Below are 11,304 nucleotides of genomic sequence, written 5' to 3'. Positions count from 1 at the left end.
AACAGCGCAAACGCAACAGCCCCGGAAGAAGCACGAAGAAATGCGACCTGATGCACCGCTCTCACAGCCGACTACATCAGCAAAGGCTACGCCGAGTGTGCAACGACCGGCCTCAAGCAACAGCCCTGGGCGCAGCGCACATTCTGAGAAAACCCGCACACCCAAGGCGCCTACTAAGCCAAGCACCCCTTCTATCCGACAACACCTATCCTTCAATACCCTAACCTTACAAGCACATTCCACAACTTTAATTTACAAAGCACCACAATATAAGCAAGGACAGCCATTCACACAAGACACTTTCAACGCTAGAGTCTCGTCTAAACAAATCAAAGACCCTGTTAGGACGCTTTGACAGCATAAAAAGAAAACTTGATCGCCTCACTGGCGTTGTCGAAAAATTTGCCTCAGCCTGCGAACGTCATGAAACGTGCCTGACCCTGCTAGAACAACGAGTAGACAATAGGCTTAAGCGCGTCCTCCCAGATGGAGACTTTGCTGCGATGACACAGACCACATATCTCAGCCGCAAAAGAGGCAACTTCCTGATGACCCAATCGACACCTCTAACACCCAGTCTAAGATCGCGAAGGTCGCTATTCCATGGCAGAAGCAAATGACTGAAGTTTTTGCCTTTGGCAGTGGAACTGTCGCGGTTTCTGTAACAACAGAAATCTCCATGCAAAAAGCAACGAAAATACGCGTAAACAACAAAATAATATTTCACGGATACTTTTATAGCAGCAGTAGGAAAAAACTAAGCAGGAAACTGGGAGTGGACTTCGCCCTAAGCCAACTATGGCCTCATTTAGAATTTGTAAAGACAACTAGCTGTCGTCGTATGCTAATGATTTGTGTACATTTTATTTGCATCTCATCACGTGTGCGACACCACTGCAGCCGCAGACCTTGCATCGGTCGCTCTCCTCTGCCGTCTCCTTTACCCTAACTTTCACTGGCTCATACCCAGATGTGGATGTAATTAGAAGGCGATTAGTAATACAGGCGCTTTCAAAAGAAAGCGAGTCTCGTGCTAAACTTCTTCCTCACCACCTTGTGTTCCTAGTCTAAACTAACCACTTGACGCTAGTTGACTGTGATTCACTCTTGTCCGAAAGCACTTACCCTGATAGTTCATACTCAATTCGAAAACTCAGGAAGAAATAATAAAAAAGCTATGATAAGTGTTGTCTTGAGGCAACATTCCTCAATAAAGGGATAAGAGACTTCATGTCATCCAAAACAAATCAGCCCTCCTTATCACTAGACGATATTCATGCTTGTATAGTGTCACTCATGTGGGTGCATTATTGAACATACACGCATTGAAAAGCGAAGAGCTATCGAGCCATATTCTCTTCCACAGGGTTTATTACAGCGAATCGCAATTTTCGCTATTCTATGCCAAAACCCTCGCCTATCACATTTTTCTTCGTTTTGATTACGCATTCGGGTTGAGCGCTTGCTCGCACGCACAAGCTTGCTTCGTGATTTAACGCTTTCTTGGAAATTACCATTGGAACCAATTGTAGAGCCACATCGCGACTGCGTGTGTGATCACTCATGTTGTGTTAATAAACTGAAATGTTTGTAGAACGCAGATTTTTTTTTCTTTGGTTACGTATAGCTTATGCTTAGTAGTTCATTCTACTTTTTTTCCTTTTAATGCGGACTTCATTTCGGTCATTAGTAGGTTGTGAACGAAACCCTACTGTAATGCATACCTTGTGTTGGATACTTCCTCCGGTTGGTGCGTAATACATACAGTTTTCCGATACTTTCCGCCAGTGCGAGGACATATTGTTCATTCGGACTCCGTGGAAATGGTAAAGGCCAGCGACAGAGATTCCGTGTGGAATTATCGACCGACCACCAGCAAGCCAAATATGACGCCTTATTAATTGAGAAACTCTAGAGAAAGTTCGCGAAACGCGATTTTATTGCTCCTCATTTGGGTGATATGCCGACGCAGGATTTCTATAGCCTCCAGTTTGGAAGCACAGCAGCCCCATTAGGGCGTTTTTCAGGGCATGGCAAGAAAAGGCCATGCGTACTGTTACCATGACGATCTTTATTAAAGCCATTATTGCACCGTCACTTTTCATTTTTATTTCTAGAGAATTTGAATAAAAGTGATGTATGTTGGTCCACGTAGATTGGAGCTTTGGCGAAATAATCAGATGCATAAAGAGGGAAGTTTTAATGCCTTTCAGATAGCATAGTGGAAGAGAACGCTTTCTTACGCTGAAATTTATTCTTTTGTTACCATTTACAGTTTTGCTCCGTTTATGACTAGTCTTACGCGATTTCTTTCTATAGGAAACTTTTTTTCAACTCAACTTTATTCAGCACCTACCAGATCCTGCTTATCCAGGTAGCTACCCTTTCTTTATGTAATCGTGCAGAGTTGTTGTGTTCGGGGGGGGGGGGGGGGGGACTCAGCGCTCTTCTTTAAGGTTCTGTGAGATCATTAAAGCGAAAAGAGCTGCTGCCTTTTGCTGTGACCTGGAAAGTTAGAGCACTAGACAGAGTCAACTACACATAATTAAGCAGCATAGGTGTTGACAGACTTTTATAATATGTGCGTATACTCAAAACTTAGGAACATGGCAATGTTTTGGTCAACAGCAGTGATCAGCTCAGAAACCTCACCGATGACAGGAATGGAGAAATACGCATCGACAATGTGCTGCCGCCCAGTTAGTTATCATTCAAAAACGTGTCCCTAAATGTAAATATGTTCATGGCACAAAAGCACGAAGCGTACAAGAACCAAGAAAAGAAATGTAAATAATGTCTGTGTTTACGCAGAAGGGCTCTGAAGCGGAATGTCATATAACGCCTCATGCTCCTCATGAAAAAATGTCAGCTATTTGTAAGATGGGCCCGCTACTATGCCCGCGCACAACTTACTTCGACACGCTCTCTCCGGTGTTTCAAATATTGCTCGAGCGCTTTCGTTCTAGCTTTCATTTAACAAATATTTATCCCATAACTATAGTTAGCAACCACAAACCAGCCATAAACAAACGCACTTGCACACCATTACGAATAGTCTCAACAAGGTCGTGGGCCATTCCATAGCTTCGTGGTTTCTTTTTCTTTCTGAATCAGAATACACGCGTGCCGAACGGAATGTTGCAATCTAAAGGAGGCAAGACTTCTTCGAGCTCTTAGCGATGCAGTTGCAGTGGGGTCGGCCTGCGCAAAATCTAATCACCTGTAGCTGTTAGCTCTTTGTGACCTGAGGACAAAGACAATCTAATGATGCTTGTCGATGAGATAGGGGTGATCACAGGTGCATGCACCAAGGAAGCATGTCGCTTATTCACTGAAATTAAAATAAAATATATTTAACAGTCATAATGTTATGTACATGCGCTAGTCCTCTTAACGTACCTACATAATAGGTATAATGCCAATAAAATGTATTGTAACATATCAAAAACGTCCAGTGATTCCAAAAGAAAATCCGCCTGAAGACCTAGGAACACTGCAACGCACAGGGGCAAAAGGTGTGGTTCTCTATACCAAGAACCAACTATGTCTCTTGAATGAACCATAAACTGAAACTGAAATTGAAAAAGAAACAGTAGTGACTTCACACGATGAAATCAGCCCCTAAATGTATGTGTAAACTGAGTTCTGAACCACACACAAGGCTGTGATGTGGTCCTGGATGTGCCACTGCATATATGCTGTCATTTTCAGCCCATGTGTTATCAGCACCTACGTATTACGAGCAAATACAGCAATGGTATACCAGGAGGTGGAAGTCTTCTTTGTTATGCCAGTTTAAGTTAACGCTTGTCGTGTCGAGGTCTTCTTTGCGTACCATGTGTTTCAGGCTAGTTTACCCTTTAAAAAAAGTTCCCGCGCATTCAGCAATTTTAGCTGTACTGTTTCCGGGATGTTTTACTTGTTTTAGGGGCCAAGGGGCTACGTATTCAATCAACGCTTGCAACACTCTTAAATTGATGAGGACACATATTAGGACGTATACAATTGTCTTCAAGTGAGACCCTCAAGCATGATGAAAGTGGGGCGAGAAATGGTACAACCCTTCAGCCCACTGTTAAGCGCATGCGCGCAACTGCGGGAACGCTTTGCCCGCACAGTGTAGTTTACTTAGCATGAAAGCATGGTACCTGCTGTTCCCTTGCTGATTTTGTACCATCTCCCACTTTCCTCATTGAGAGTAAGAAACTGGACGCCATTCCGGTTGATGTTCCCAAGTTCTTGCCTGTCGCACTCTAACTCATCGCCTGCTCTTCCATGTCAGCAGAAGTTGCGGAAACTGAGCAGTCATGAAAGAAAATTTGTTGGTATTCGCGTGAATGGAGGTGGCGTTTAATGACAGTCATTGCGCGACTCTTTCGCGTTTCTGCCCCAGTGAAAGTGCAACAGTATTTATCTCATTATTTACACAGTAGCGCAAGAAGCACACGGACGGCGAAAGAAGCAGACGGGACGCAGCTCTAAACAACCAGGTGTTTATTGCACAAGAACAGGGATATACATCATCGCACCAAAGGAATGGAGAAGGAAGGCACACTATCAAATTAACCACGCAATTTCAACTGACACAGGCGGCTAACGCGACAAATGCAACATTTCTTGCTTTCATAGGGAGACAGATGGGCAACTAACACAATTCCTGTTCCAAATCTCGCCACAGTTGTGTTCCTCTACAGAATTGGTGTTCCTAACTGTGCTATTTCTCTAGTGAGCTGGTCAGGATTCTTGGCCGGCGAATGAGCGCGGTATAAAAGCGCACCGTGCCCAGAGCACGGCAAGAGCAATAGTGGAATCTGCAGAGATTCGGAACAGGAATTTGGTTGGTTGCCCACCAGCCTCCATATCACAGAAATAAATGTTGTGGTTTAGAGCTGTGTCCCGTCTGCTTCTTTCACCGGCCGCGGGTTTTTTGAGTTGCTGTGTAAACAATTCCATACCAATTAGCGCACAAGCGGGTAAGTTTCAATTATTTATCGACTTGTTTAAATATACAAATGGTCTTTACTCACTTGCTGCACATATCCAAACAGCTCGGTGTGACCCAAAATGTTCATCTCCGGGTCCGTACTTTCGAGATCTTTTCTCCTTCAATAAACATCTCTAAATAAAGGAATAGGGTTGTTTAGCATGGTGCTGCTAGAAGCAGCCGTGTGCTTGTCCCGGAGCAAACTTTTCTGCAGTTTCATTATGCAGGACGATACACCTACGTTCAGATCGAAAATCTACAGCATCAAAAGCAAGCTATTCATCTAGAAGTCAGAGAGAGTGGAAGACATACAACACAAGATACGGTATACCTGCAATCGGGTAAGACGCGTGAGGAAACCAGCTGTGGCAAAATGAAAATAACCGATAAGGCCGCGCTGGCACTGTCCACCGGCTCGGTGGGAATTCGGCATGTCATGCCCTGCCGGGCACGCTAAGCTGCATGGCACAAAGGCAGCCCCTTGGTGGACGCTCGCTATCCGTCATCCTTGTTCCCCTCATTGGAGGCGAGCCCTCCGAAAAGGGGTAGGGGATGATATAATATGCGTGAAGCTGGGCACCATATGGGCATAGCCATCGAAGTGCAGACGGGAATACAACCTGACACACATTAGCAATTCAAATTGCGAAACAGCAACATTGTACCAGCTTTCGCACAGGGCACTCCGGAGGTGACATAGGCGTTTTCGAAAGTGTGGATGTCTGCAGAATGCAGTTTTGGCTTCGGATTGCACAAACCATTTAACTTTATTTGCTTTATTATTTATTATATTTTTCTTTCAGAAAATTTATTGCCCTTCTTTCATGTCTCTTTTGAGGCAAACCGTACCGAACGCAATATAACACGTCCCTTGTTATACTAAGCTTTATGTTTAGCTTTAATCGAATTGGAAAAGAAAATAGCTTCGTACGTATCACACAGAACTCGCTGAACTTTCCGCTGACTCATATTCTTCTGCAGTTTCTTTCATTTCTAATAAAAAAACTTGCTCGCTCAGTTTGTTTTTTTTTCGGAGCCAATTTCTTTTTATATCACTTGAAAAAAAGAAATTACTCTTGCGCACTGAGAGGTCGGCTTCTGGAACAGGTGGAGGTTGCCTTCATAAGAAGTCACAATGTCCAAAAAGCCAATTGCAAATATTCAAAAAATAATGTGTAATACTTAAAGTTGCAATAAACTTAAGTTAGTTACTTTGAAGCCACACTCTACTTAGTATAAACACTAAGACTATGATCCCTATCATGAAAACAAATGTTCCAAAGTCTCATAAAAACTGTTTTGTTATTGTAGTTAAATAGCGTGCCCAACTCAGGAAAAGCGACTCGCCTACCTTTAACAGGAACGGCAATCTAGTCTCTATGTGTGTGTGTGCGTGCGTGCATATATATATATATATATATATATATATATATATATATATATATATATATATATATATATATATATATACATTGATGTGGAGCACTACGTCATGGTTAGCATTGGTTGTGTTCACGCAACAATTCTGGTCGGTGGACTGACCTGCCAATAAAGACAGGATAAATAAATGCATGGCACAACGGAGCCCGGTAGCTCAGTTCTGAAGAGCATGGTACGCGCTATACGAAGACGTGGGTTCGTATGCGACGTGTGGCCAGTTGTTACTTTATGCCCTTTTATTAACATTTCTTCATCATTTCTTTATTTGAATTGAGAACTGTAGGTAATTTTTCCTGTGAAGTCCTTGGTGTCACTGTTTGTCGGTTTTTTTATAACTAACGAAAATCGAGCCCCTCAACCTCCTTTCTCCTCGTCCAGTATGTATACATTAGTCTAACACCAACTGTGTCTCATTCTGAGAGCAGGTATACATACGCCTCAGTCCAGGAAAACCGGGGGAAATAGTGATTTGCAGACACACAAAATACATATCATCTGCAGAAAGCATTCCGACAAGCATGGCACTTATAGCGCGATAGATAATCACACTCCTTTCTTATGCTTGTTTCCTCAAAAATTTGCTTGCAGTAATTCGTTCAACGATGTGCGAGTTCACTGGGTTCTTCTTGTCCAACGCGGAGAGAAATAATAATGATGATGCCCAACGTTCAACCATGGTCAACACTTAACCTTCGGAAATGCTGCGCGGTGATGATGATTATGAAGCCTCAATCACTGGCACAAACCCACTGCGTGGTGGGCATGTGCCATATCTTGTTATTTTTCTTGTTCCTTAGTGAAATGGCGCAACCCACTCTGGGGGATCGACCATGAATCAGGTGTGGAGAAAATTATTGTTCTTTCGGCCATGCGAAGTGAAATGAAATAAGTGTTTTTATAAAAGTGAAATAAAGTGTCTTCTGTTACAGATAAGAACCATCTATTATCTAAGTATTGCTGCAAAATTATGTAACCAGACGAAGTAAAAGGACGATTTTGGCGTGCCATTTTTCGACTCCCGCAGAAACTTGCGGAGGGCTTCACAAACCGTTCCCGTGGCTACAATCCAGTACTGCAGCCCCAAAGGAAATAATTTACTGGAAGAGTCGATCAAATTCAAGCCAATCTTTTGGAAGGGATCTACTAAAAATCTTTTCCTTAAAATATTGAGCTGGCCACAGGTCAAGAAGAAGTGTTGCAGAGACTCACTCTCATTGCATAAAGGAAAAAAAAGGTGATATAGCCAGACCAGATCTGTGGAGGTAAAGGTCCAGTGGGGCGACTCGGCACCGTACTTACTCGTAATCGTTACTTCGATTTTTCTAGCGAAACACCGATTGTTGTTCCAAGGGAAATTGAGGTGCGCGAAGTTAGATGTTGACTTCGATGACTTGGCGACGCTATTTACAGCAGAATATTTTCTGAATCGCCTGGCAGTGATGAACGCTGACATAGGTAAAACGGCGATTACAGGACCATCGTGGGTTGATATTGCGAGTGCATCTTATTATTCATGTAAGGCTAGACTTTTGTGGCCTGGCTCCCGCACTAAACGAATCAGACGCAAATGTCTTGAGAGGAGAGAATAGACTGTTTCTGATTATTCTGACAATTGGACGTGGTTAGTGAAAAACACACAGACAGAGAATCAGTTAAAACTTATGCTGATGACACACGATAATAATTTGCGTAAGACTAATGGCCAATAATTTCACCTGAAAAGCAGCCATGAACTCAGGTACTCGAATGGAAAAAGACGAATTTATTTATGTTGATAACAATGCCCACACCTGCCTTCTCTTCACAGACGGAAGCATCAGTGGCTTTAACGGTCTTTGCATCCAGTTCCGTAAGATAGTTTTCCAATATGCCATTCAGATATTGAGAGGGCAAATGTTTAGCATTTTTTGGAATAAATATCACCGCATTCCGTTTTAGCCAAGGGCAGGCAGGAATTTTGTAAGATCATCTCGCAGAGGAGAACGTCTAATGGATCGAATAGTTTTTGTGCGAGAACAACTTTATTGCAACGTCAGCGATACCACTGATCGTTAAAAAAGGAGGCTGATTCAGTAGTGAAAACATGCCGTCGCCTCCTCTGTGGAGATGCGCATATCTTTAGGAAAATGTGTACTGGTAATATATCAAACCACATGAGCAGAGAAGGCGGGCGTGCTTTTGATATGAAATATCATTCGCGACAAACTTAGGAAGCTCAAGACATAAGCGCAATTCATCTCGTTGAAATAGAACCAGAGGCCGAATTGTGCATGCGAGTCCGCCATAACAGAAAACGCAGCCATGCCTTCTGAAGGGGACAAAGAAGAAGCAGCAAGCAGCACGCACTCGTTAGCCGATGGTCTTGAATAGGGATCGTGCTATGCTTTCCGGATATTCCGATTAAACCGCCACCCAGGGTCGCATCGATAGTAATTTGTTCACCCCATCTTCTACAAGCACACTAAGCAGGGACAAAAATTCGCGAATCAAGCAAGCCTCGGAGGGCCCTCTCAAGGAAGCCACGTCATCGGGCACGGAAGCGACGTCGTCGCGCACCACGGCGTCCAACGTAACGCTGGGAGGCAATGGACACAGCGTTGTTAAGGATCCCACCGAAGTCCTCCGCGACGTCGAAATGAAAAGGACCCCTAGAAACAAGGCGCCTTTGAGAAGTCCGAAAGACGAGGAACCAGCGTACAGCCAAGGTGAGGACCCCTGTAATCGTAGACTTCCTAATTCATTGCATTGTTCGCCGCGAAATGTCATTCCCAGGTGGCAGCACGAGCTGTCTTCCGCGATGTGTGCGCGTTCTCTTGCGAAATGGATGTTTCATTGCAGTGACATGGTATTGGCTTGTATCACCATGTATCTGCCCTTTCAGAGCAATTTATGCAGTAGGAATGTGCCGAGAAGGTCGCCAAGCTATTGACCAGCGTTTAGATTTTATTTAGACTTTTTTGTTTATATAGCTACAATTTTTTTTGTATTTAGTGACTGGCACACTTCACTTTAGTGGCATGACTGAACAAGTAGCAACAAATTAGCGACTTCGAAGTCAGGTAAGTTGCTCGAAAAATGATTTTCGGGCACTGCTTCGAGATAACTGTAAATGGACGAAATTGGCTGTAGGATGTTACTGCTCCATGACCATGATGAAACAAGGGTTGCCTTCCCATTGTGCTTTTAGTTCACAACACCGCGTTCACCACAGACTTCATATTGTGCTCACAAAATTGATGTTTGCTTATTCTTTCCAAAGCTAATTTGAATTGGTCTAAACGCTGCTGAATCTGCCCTTCAACTAACTGCGTTCTATTGGTGCACGATCGCACAAGCGTAGCAGTAAACATTTTTCCTGAACCTATTGCAGTATACTTTTACGATATTGGAGTGGCTAGGCTCACTCCTGGAAGTCTGAACGCACCGCTTCCGCCTCTCTCGGCTTGCGAACCATAAATAGTTCACAAACTTTCCAGGTTTCCGGAAAAGAAAGAAGGAAAGAAACAAAGAAATAAGGAAAGAAAGATCAAGGAGCGGAAGCGTAGTATATGATGCCAATAAAGGCCACGTAATAGTCATCAACGTGCTAACAACACGAGGAAAATCGCGTGTCACAGAATTATGTTGTCCTATCACGAGGGTCGATCACTGGAAAAGCTGCAGAGATAATGTGTACCGAGTGCCTTTTCGTGCCAGGAAAATCAGGTCACTCATGTTCTTTTGAATATAGGGGGCATTTGTAGTCTTAAAATCAGTAGGTAAACGCAGAATTTGAGCAGTCATCATCTGTTGTTATGTGGGTGCATTAGTAATATAAGAGCCCTCTGCATCTTGCTCTTAAATTCAATGTTTATTTATTCACCCGCGGAGACACTACAGGGTGAAACATCTCGGCAGAATATAAACGACACGCTAATTTATATAGAATATAGTTTTCCAAAGCGCCTACGTTATTTTAAGTTATCTCGACATACCTAGCGACAATTTGGCGACATTGCTGGAAAACTTATCAAACATTTATCGAATTTTGCGTCTCACTTCAGTCACAGAACTAAATAATGAAGTGTAAGTAAATAATAAATTCTGTACAACAATTCTAATTCCTCCAAAGCGAATACTCTGTGCTTAATCCTTGCTAACTAACTAACATAACTATTTCTCACAAGTGTTCAGCAGGTTTATCCGGAAAAGCTTTAGCAAGCGCTTTGTAAAGCTACATTAAAAATTTTCTAGCTTTGGTTCAAAGAGAATAGACGCAACCAACATTTGCCATCTTTGTGGCTGCATATGGGCTGCGATGTTTCAGCACGAATGCGTGGTGAAAGTTGACGCTGGCACGCACCCGTCAGAAACCACTTTACATGTTATGAATGGTAGCATTAGTTTTATTACCAACGATTCCGTAGTTCTGTGGCAAAAGGTTTCACCAGCCGCTTATGACGGAATTTACCGATGATTTGGCGTTAGAAATAAATATAACGTTTATACTGAGTTATCGGCAGGATTATGTTGTCATGCACCTAACCATACGCGCCATCTGGTTCGAATGGTTACATGTTTGGCAGCCGCATGAAGCAGCCGCAATACTAGTACATCCAACTCCATACAAGCCATACCACAGTCTACTACATACTTGTGAATCTGGAATTCAAATAGCTGAAATGCGACATTCAAACGAAACACTGCAAGCTAACAACATCGCAAACAGCATTTAAACAAAAATTATGCAGCCCCACAAGACACCAGTCAAGAAGTCTTTTGTGCTTACACCAAACCCTATGTCTCGAAGACGCCGGCAAACTGTCCACCGTCGGCGACTGCGCCGAGACAAAAACCATCCGAGCAGAGAGCTGTGGGACAGTCGTCCACGATCAACCACG

The 11,304-nt window shown here is 43.3% G+C and overlaps 1 long non-coding RNA gene across 1 annotated transcript in view; it reads left to right on the top strand.

The window, feature by feature from the left end:
• Positions 1–8,773: 8,773 nt before the first annotated feature.
• LOC135919013 (uncharacterized) overlaps positions 8,774–11,304 on the top strand; it is a 119,478-nt gene continuing 116,947 nt past the window's right edge. The window contains exon 1 of the long non-coding RNA XR_011508281.1: positions 8,774–9,129. This is a non-coding gene — a long non-coding RNA (uncharacterized lncRNA). The remainder of the gene's footprint in view (positions 9,130–11,304) is intronic.

Source organism: Dermacentor albipictus, chromosome 9 (assembly GCF_038994185.2).
Source record: "Dermacentor albipictus isolate Rhodes 1998 colony chromosome 9, USDA_Dalb.pri_finalv2, whole genome shotgun sequence".
NCBI classification, from domain to species: Eukaryota; Metazoa; Arthropoda; class Arachnida; order Ixodida; family Ixodidae; genus Dermacentor; species Dermacentor albipictus.
Note: the sequence above shows the minus strand (reverse complement) of the source record. Positions and strands in the feature narration are given on the sequence as shown.